General features: G+C 41.8%; 1 pseudogene; it reads left to right on the forward strand.

Moving 5' to 3' along the window:
• Nucleotides 1–1,142: 1,142 nt before the first annotated feature.
• LOC132016255 (protein Shroom3-like) lies at nt 1,143–7,442 on the forward strand (annotated as a pseudogene).
• Nucleotides 7,443–9,685: the final 2,243 nt, after the last annotated feature.

A 9,685-nucleotide genomic window follows, 5' to 3' on the forward strand; every position in this document is an offset into this window, starting at 1 on the left:
TTAAAAGTTTAATTCATATTTTACTGGCTGTCTACCCCAACTAGAATGTAAGATCCACAAGAAAAGGGATATGCATTCACCTCACCCACAGTAAGGTACCCAGCATATATGACAGTACCTAACACATACTAAGCACTCAAAAAATATTTGCTGATTCAAAGAAATAATATGTTGTGAATTCTGCTAGGTTTTGGTCATATAAACATGCATTTTCTCCGCCGTCTTGTGGCCACTGTTATTAAGTGAAAATGCCAAAGTTTTCTCTTGATTTGCAGTATACTTTGGTTGTTTGTTGTTACCATAACAAAAACTTACTCTACTATTTACCTAAACTGAACCCAGGGTGAGAGGCAAGCATTCTCAGCAAGGATAATACAGGAGTAAAACGTTTTACTGCACCCTTCAGCACCTGCTTCACTTTGTTCAATCCTCTCACAATAAACTGTCCCCCCTTCTATTCATATATGCCTGCTCTTCTCTCCCCTGTTCACCTCCTCTCTTTTACTTCGTATCAAAAATATTTATGAGAAAGAGGATGAAAGAACTAAAGTAAGAAAGAAAAAGCATGAGTCAATTAAAAGTTTATTCAATCAATAAATAAAACTTATTTACAAATGAGGAAATAAAGAGTAAAGTAATGAGAGTGGGTAAAAAATCAAAAAAGTGAGCCAGAAGGCCACTCCCATTTACTAATCACTATTCACCCTGCATAAAGGTGTTGGCATGGATGGTAATGCTGGGATGTGGGGCCTGAGAAGGATGTAAGTAAGGTTATTTTGGAAAGCTTGATTCTCACATTGATCAAGTAAAAACTGTTATTTTCATTCATGACCATCAATTCCATAAAATAAATAATTTATATTCCATATAAATAAAAAAGGCTATAAATTGACGTTAATCTGTCCTTACATTGGTAGCAAAAATCAAAGCACATCTTCTACTAGTGATAAATTTATAGAAACATCCTTGCCCATGATTTTCAGGACAATGAACAGTGATCTCAGACATCAGAGACTCCTTTCCATTCAAAATCCCACCAATTAATTCTACTACTTTCCATTCCTGTGAAGCAACAGTCTCCTAGACTTCTATGGTTACATTCTCCTTTTCGTTCTCTGGATGATTCTGACTTTTGTCCAGGCATGTCGGAACCTGTAACTGTCAGTAATAGTCATCAGGAAACAGATGAAAAGCCAAAATTAGACAATTTGAGGTGAGTTTAATGAAGGCCATTTTCAAAGCCATGGGCAAGGTTTAGGGGGGAAAAATACAATGATGCAGTACCCCAGGGTTATTGAGAACAGGTTATTGAGAACTCTTAGTCTTAAAAAAGACCAGGGACAGGAGTAATTAACAGAACTCAGAGATAGTACTCTGAGAAGAGGGCCACCTTAAAGGAATTATAGCCTTCAGTAGAGGGCAGAGTCTACCCAAAGGGAACCTGCAGGAATTTCTTCTCAATCTCCAAATCTCTTGTTGGTGCCCCCTACTGATAAAATCCAAATAGAAGCCATAGGACAGAGAAGACTAAGGATAGAGTCTATACATGTCACTGTCCCAGGACACAGAACAGGAAAGAGAAGCATGGGGATGCATCTGGAGCATTAAATGTCATCATTGGTTAATTGTAATCTCTGTGCTAAATACTTTTCGCAGACAGTTCCCACATAAGTCAAAATGCTAGAGGTCACAGAGAAAGAACTAGTATGTTAAAGAGACAGCATACATCCTCCTATTGCAAAAGACATTTAACATGTGGGATCAGATTCTCATTCCAGGTAAATCCCTATGAGGATTTCTGTAATTTTTTCAGGTTAAAAGTTAATCATGACTATGTTCATAAATCTGTTCATAGACAGATAACTAACAGGGCATATGAATCTTTATTAAATAACCCTCATTCTTTGCATCGAAAACATGAACTCAGTGGGTTTCTGAACTGGAATGACAACTCCCTCTGTTCCTTTGCTCCTTCCAACCTTGCTCTGTCCCTGTTCCCATTCCAGGTCACTGTTCAGCGTACTAATGCCAAGCTTGCTTTTACCCAAAGTGCCTGTTTCGTATGCTGTCATATATATACTGCCGGTTGGATCTCAGCCAGTGGAATTAAATGAAATGGTTTTCTGTCAGACTGAATACTAATTATGTCTTCATGCCAAAGCTAGGTCTGCATAATGACATCATTTGCAAGTAGGCTGGAGGCCGAGGCTCAGATAAAGTTTGCTCTGATATTTATGGATACAAGCAAGGTGGTGCGAGGCTGTTTAGTCTACCTGTTTTGTGTTGGTTTCTTTGATAGATTCGGCTTTGAAACTCCAAGGTCTTCTCTGGGCAACATTGCGGATTAAGTAAATACTTCACAGCCTAAATCAGCTGCACTCCCATTTCATGGCTTCAAACCCACAACTCAATTTCCCAGGGAAGCCTTTGGGATACTTATTTTTTTGCCTTGCCATGGGCCTTATATCCCCTTCAGGTCACTCATACATACCTAGCAGGATAAAATATCTTATTTTCTAAGGCAGTATGGTTTCTAACTATCGGTAATTTTGAAATTTTCCCACTTTGTGCACTGTCTGAAACTTGACCTCATCAGCCTATCAGAATAAATATCTTTCACCCTTCAAAAGAGGTACACATATCTTTTCAGCATTCATTGTGTCCAATTAGCTAAATTACTAATAATTCCATGCTCTAATAACAATGGGAAGAACTCTTCCAAAGACCTCATTTTTCTCTCAATTGACATTTTAATACTTTTTCTGTAAGAGTAACCATACTCAGGGAGTAGAAGGACAAGGAATAGATTCATGTTAAGGGATGCCCACTGGGAAATTTAGGTTAGGGGAAAACATTTGTTATCCATCCCATTCAACACACCCATAACACAGTCTTTGAGTTGTATCTTGCTAGGTATATAAAGCACAGACTAACATATATGAATCCTGTTCCAACATCTCATAATTATATGGAATTGTGGAAAGAGAATCAGGCAGGTTATTTAAAGTTGTCACTTTTAGGTCAATCTATATGAACTAAAGAGGTGTAGAGCTTGGAAAACCATTTAATTCTTCTGGCCATAGAATGATGAGAATAAATAATCACAGCTTTATATGGGATCTCAAATTGTCTTCTCCTCTAAGGCTTTAATATATTCATACTGAAATAATTCCTTTAAAGTCTAAAAAATTTACTGCTATACAAATATAATTGCTTTCTATTGCTGTCAGAGAGTAGCCATTATCTCTGAACATTATGACAAGTTCCACTGATTTTTAGAGTGCCAGTAACAAGTTAGAAACTCAAGACACTGGTAATTTTTTAACCTAAATATTTGGCCTACAATTATAAAATTCTTTTTTCCAAATGAGTGACTTGTACTACTTATCCTCCCACAAATGCCCCTTATATAGTTTATATCTATATTTAACTGAAAAGGCACTTATGTTCCTTTTTACTTTATCATGTAGAAGCAGGCAAGAAGCACGGTAAACAAGCAAATGTCAACAAGGTTCAAGGCAGTGAAATATAAAAAGTCTGAAAACACTGAGGTCAAATCTACAGACCAGAGTCCAGGGCAACTCAGTGGCAATCCACCACTGACTCTTTTGTCAAAAATTTCTTTCTTTTATTTGCTTTCTTTTATAACCATTATAGCTACAAGGTGTGACTCCCGTGACCGTCCTGGAGTTGAAAAGCCCCGAACCTTTAAAATTCATGTTCTGATCCATTTGGAGAAAAAGATCATCTTCATCTGCCCAAGACCTTTGTAGCTGTGTTGGATAATAATCCATCATGAAAGTAATCATTAGAAGATTTTTTTATTATACCTCAGTATGTAACATACACTTGATTTGCTATAACTGATTTTTTCTTATACTTTAGAGTTTTAACCCCTTTATTTACTAGATTTTTTGAAAGAGGAGCCAAGATGCTAATCAGAGCTAAAAAGCTCCTTAAAGTTTGCATGAAGATGGTATACATACTTATGTTTGTTTTGGTGCCCATACCATAAAAGGAATTTTTTAAAAACTAAAATATCTTCAAGAAAGGGTTGGCCAACTAATAGTAAGTGAGATGAAATGAACACTAGCTCATCATCAAAGACAACCTGAAAACATGACCACCATCTTCATACACTTAAAGATCCAATGAATAGAAATAAAATATCAATATAAGAAAAATCCTCCTGATCCTTTATGCTGTCTTCTGATGGCATGAACTTCTTGGGGAAACATGTTTCCCTGCCTCATTGCTCCAAAAAAGAATTTACGGTTGGAATCAAGGATAAATAAAATATTGGAAATTTTTATGAATTAACAGCAGACAAGAATACACAGAAGATAATAGGCTCCTACTGGCTTTATGATTACATGTCAGGGTGTTACAGAAGGGACTTCCATGTAGAAGGCTGAACAAAATAATTCAGAAGAGTCACTGAATCTGAGTTAAAACTGAGTTAACATCTGGGGGAGCCTGAATAGCTCAGCTGGTTAAGCATCCAACTACTGATTTCAGCTCAGGTCATGTTCTCATGGGTCCTGGGAGCAGCCCTATGTGGGGCTCTGTGCTCACCTGAGGGCTCTGCCTGAGATTCTCTCTCTCCCTCTGTCCCTACCTGCCTCTCTCTCTAATAAATAAATCTTTTAAAACAAAACAAAACTGTGTTAACCTCTTGATACAAATGAAGAAAATCTTTCTTCAATTGTGACCCAAGATAATCAAAATTTTACTATTTGCTGACACCCTTTCCAGTCAGTACCTCCTGAGGCTGTCTATTCTCTTGAGGGAGAACTAGTTTTGATAAAGTTCTTGAAACTGAGCCAAAATCTACTGCTATTTAATTTCTCTTCACTATTCCAAGCTTTATAGCCTCTGGAATGGCCCAGGTAAAACCTACTCTTTTTGAACATTAGCCCTCTCAGGTTTGGAGACAGCTATTATGCCTTTTAATTGAGAAATAACATCTATCTAAACAGTTTATTGTAATGCTCTGAGTTTCCTCAGTTTTAAATGGAGAAATATCTACCTAAACAGTTTACTATAACCATTTTTCAAAATGATATAAAAAGGTCAATAAATAAGCATAATACTTGCTGCATAACATATGTTCAGTAAAGTTCCTCTCACATCCTCTAGATATCTGACATTTTCCTTAAATGGCTATATTCTAAATACCTTATTAACACTTCACAAACCATCACTATAATTCTAAATTCTAGAGACTATCAAACCTTTTTAGGTGAGATGTAGACATTTATAACAGTGGTTTTTGAACCTATATGATTCAACACCTCTTTTTATAACAAATTTTGTAATGCCCCCTTTATAATCCTTGAAATTCATTAGTAGAAAACTAATCTACCTGCAAAAATGATTTCAAATAATTAATATTTGACTGTATCTGGATTCATCCCCCTGAAGCCTTGCCCCCACGACCTGCGCATCATAACTGCTATAGGCACAGCATGGCCTACAGTATGGTTGAGTGTGGCTAAGCCCCCGAGCAGCAGCAAGGTTTGAACTCAGTTGGCCTGGAGCCCCATGCAGCTCTGAGGATGGCCATGGCCACGCCAGAGGTGATGAGCTGCATGTGCAGATCTGAGCCTGCAGACACTGTCACCTTTGACTACTTTAGCCCAAAGCACCTCATTTCTGACCCCAGCTCAGGAAAGCAGCATGATCAGGAGGAGCAAAGCTTTTGCTGAAGCAAAAGTGCTGTGAACCTGCAGGCTGACCTCACACTCGACACTCTAATCAAATCTGGGGAGAACCAACCTGATGCCAGCATGATGTTAAACATCTCAGGGCACCATTGCACTCCTTGGCCCCAAAGCTACCATTTCAGCTCCTCTGCAACTATGACTGTGATAATGTGAGGTAGGACACGGACACTGCAGTTCCCAGGAGAGTATGGGGAGCCTGGAATAGTGGGGGACACCCACCCGCCATCTTCTTTCCCCTGACAAGTCCACCAGCAGCACTGACCAGCTCAGGCACCTCTGTAACAAGTGAGACTTCCCTTTATAGCTCCTTCTCCCAGTTCTATCCAGCATCTTTAAGCATCCATCCCCATCCCCCCACTCCCCACTCCCCCCACCCCACATCTCTAGCCAGGAGTGTTCAGTATCACTTCTGTTCAAGGCTGCCTCCTACAGGGGATACAACACCAGACACGTGCTATGTCAAGACAGCATGAACCCCTAAAGGGAATCTCAGTGGACTGTGAAGTGAACTCTTCAGCCCTGCTTCTCCAAGGCAGGGAGGTCTGAGCATCAGCAAATGGTTGGGCTTAGGATAAATGGCATACTGTTCCTCTGGGCAAGGGAGAGCCACCCCTGTCGTGGAGCCAGCAGTTCCCCAGTTCCTTGGAGACTGTCACTGACAATTTGCCTCTTGAAGGGGGTGCATCCCTGTCCCAGCTCACAGTGTCAGCTTGCAGCCTTTGCAACTCTGAGCTTGACTGGCACCTACCTGGTACCCTCCCTGAAGCCACATTTTGCCCAGGTGCCCCAGCCTTCCATGGGTACTAAGAGCACGCTCTACTTTGCACTGGCCAAAGAAACTGATATAAACTGGATATAAACTGGATACAGCCCCTCAGGGAGCTTAGGACAAGATGGTTACTCTTTTTTTTTTTTTTTTTTAAAGATTTTATTTATTTATTTGAGAGAGAGACAGTGAGAGAGAGCATGAGCGAGGAGAAGGTCAGAGAGTGAAGCAGACTCCCCATGGAGCTGGGAGCCTGATGTGAGACTCGATCCCGGGACTCCGAGATCAGGACCTGAGCCGAAGGCAGTCGTCCAACCAACTGAGCCACCCAGGCGTCCCAGATGGCTACTCTTGATGGGAATGGAAACCGAAATGGATCCAGCAGACCTGGGTTTGACTTCGATGAGCCCCTAGAACATGACTCAATGTCCTCAGCAGAGAAGCCTGAAACCTCAGCCAAATGTACCCGTTACAGGGCCATTTCTCTTCAGTACCTGAAAACTAACAGAATACCTCTCTAAAGAGACATCCCACCCCTCTCCAAGGCGACTCATATCCCAGTGAGAGAAAGAGCAACGACAGCACAAACTCATACTCTAATTACCACAGCCTCCCACCCCCTCAGGTGGGTGGGTGAAGATGAGAGAACTTCCAGGCATCCAGAGCCTCGGGAGGTCGATTTCCCCAAAGACCTGCAAAGGCTAGAGAAAGAAGGCCTAGGCCCAGAACCTGTGAAGCAACTTTAGCAAGGCCAAGTCATCCTTTTCCTCTTTCCAGAACATTCCTAGAAGTCGAAGAGGGCAAGGCAGCCCAGAGCCAGGAGGGGGAGCGCAGGAGGGCTACCTGGATGCCCGCCCACCCACGCAGTCCACACCCACACTGAGAATTCTGGAAGGAAAGCTGTTCCTGATCACAGGAGCCGTGGTTCTCTGAACCCACTGAAGCCCTAAACAATGGAGAGCAACACTTCAAAAACGGGAGCCAAGGCAGGAAGAAGTTTCCTGGCAACCATGTGCTCAACAGCCGAGGAGGGGTGCTGGCCGTGGGCCTGGTCCCCCACCCTCGCCCCACTCCCATCCTGAGACCAGACACTCACCGGCTGCCCCGCGGGGGCCACCGTCAGCTCTTCGGTGAAGGAAGGAGGAGGCCCTGTGACGAGACCACAGGCCCGCGCGCCAAGTCACCCGCACTGACGAGCGCTCGGTCGCGCTGACCAGGACAGCATTAAGGGCGCACAGGCCCAGGCACCCCGGGACCCCGGGACCACCTTCTCTTCACGTTCTCTTCACGCGCCAGCTCCAGGTGCCCATCGGCTTCTGCCTCGCAGCGCGTACTGCGTGAGCTGCACCACGTGACCCAGGTGAGGCCGACCCCGCCCCCCACCACCGAGAGGGTCTGCACCGAGCTTGCGCTCTACACCCTTCCCCCACGCCCTGGCCCCACCCAGCAGAAGAAGGCCTCTTGCTCCGAGCCACAGGAGGTGTACGAGGTGGGGGTCTCGGCAGAGGCCAACCCAGGGGGGCCCCTGGGCTCATAGAGGGAGGGGCTGCGTTTCCAGAAAGAGCGGTGGCCACCTAGGTGAAAGGGAATGTGGGAGGTTGGACATCCTGGCCAACTACCTTTAAAAGGACCAATTCCAGGATTACCTGCATTTTGTGAAAATGAAGTGAGTGCTCCTCACTGCGCAGCAAAAGCTGGGCAACAAGCTCAAACCCGGAAAAACCAGGAGTAAGTCAGCTGTGTGCTGGAGGTTCTTGCCTCGGATTTCATTCCTAAGGCAGGGGCCCTGGCTCTGCCCCCAAAGCTGGCAAATGAAATGACGCTTGATGGGGGATGTACTTTCGGTGGTACTTTACCAACATGAACTTCCTCTAAACTTTAACCTCTTCTGAACTACCCAACCAAAAGATTACCTTTATGTCAACCTGATTTAATCTAAAAATGTTTGATATAACCTAGCGTTTAAACTACATAGGTTATTGGCGGGCAGCTCACCCCTGGGTGGCTCAGTCAGTAGAGCGTGGGACTCTTGATTTCAGCTCAAGTCATGATCTCAAGGTGGTGGGATCAAGCTCCGTGCTCATCAGGGAGTCTATTTGGGATTCTCTCTCTCCCTCTCCTTCATCTGCCCCTCCCCACTTTCGCTCTCTCTAAAATAAATAAATCTTTTACATATATATAATATATATTAGTAATAATAATAAATACACACACACACACACACATATATACACTATATCAGTTAATGGGGTTATTCTGGATAAAAGGAAACAATTCTATCCTGGAAGAAACCAGGGTTTTCTTTCTCTCCCTTCATGAATGATCCGTGAGAGCTTGAATGCTACTGGGAACTTAACCCCTTTCTATTATTATTTTGTAGTAGAAAGATACTTAATGAAAGTGTGAGAACTGTTGGAGGACATCTGGTTGTTTAGTTTTTAAAAGGCAGAGGCAACATAGATCAGTATGTGTCACCCCCAGGAATGTATCCATATTCTTTGCCTGTGGGCATTGTACCCTGAGGACAAGTAGAGTACTCATTAAAAGCTTTAAAGCCTTAAAAAGTAACATAGATAGAGAAGAAAATTGTAGAGCCTTGAACATTGTTAGTATTTATATTTTTAAGAATGAAAAAGATCATTAAGTTTGTGTGCTAACCACATATTTTATTCTATTTTGGAGTAGACATAGACAATTATGTTTGAGTTACGTATTTTGTGAAAACCTTAATGAAATGAAGAATTCTAAAGATAGTTTAAAAAAAGTTAAAATCCTAAGTATAATATAAATGAGACTTTAAAAAAAAAAGAGCAGCATATAATGTGTACTTCAATATGCAAAAGATTAAATGGCAGACATAACAAAGAAAAGAGATGATTGCACCTATACGTAAAATCTCCATTAATACACCAACATCAAAAGTCAGCTGATATAGAAGTGAATAGTATGACTAGCAGTGACATAATTTTCTGAACTTGTAGATAGCTACCAGTAAAGTTCTGTTCAAAAACCAAAATATAAGCTCCCTTTTTACACATAGTATATACCTGAAAAATTAACACCTTATAATCATACTTTAAGATTTTATATTAACTGTAGTTGGGTTTTAAGTCTAGGTGATTCTAAACAACGTTTGCCCATAATAATATCCTGTGGGACATTTCATGGTAATAAATGACAGAAGAAAACTCTT

The sequence above is a fragment of the Mustela nigripes genome, chromosome 4 (assembly GCF_022355385.1).
Source record: "Mustela nigripes isolate SB6536 chromosome 4, MUSNIG.SB6536, whole genome shotgun sequence".
Classification (NCBI taxonomy): Eukaryota; Metazoa; Chordata; class Mammalia; order Carnivora; family Mustelidae; genus Mustela; species Mustela nigripes.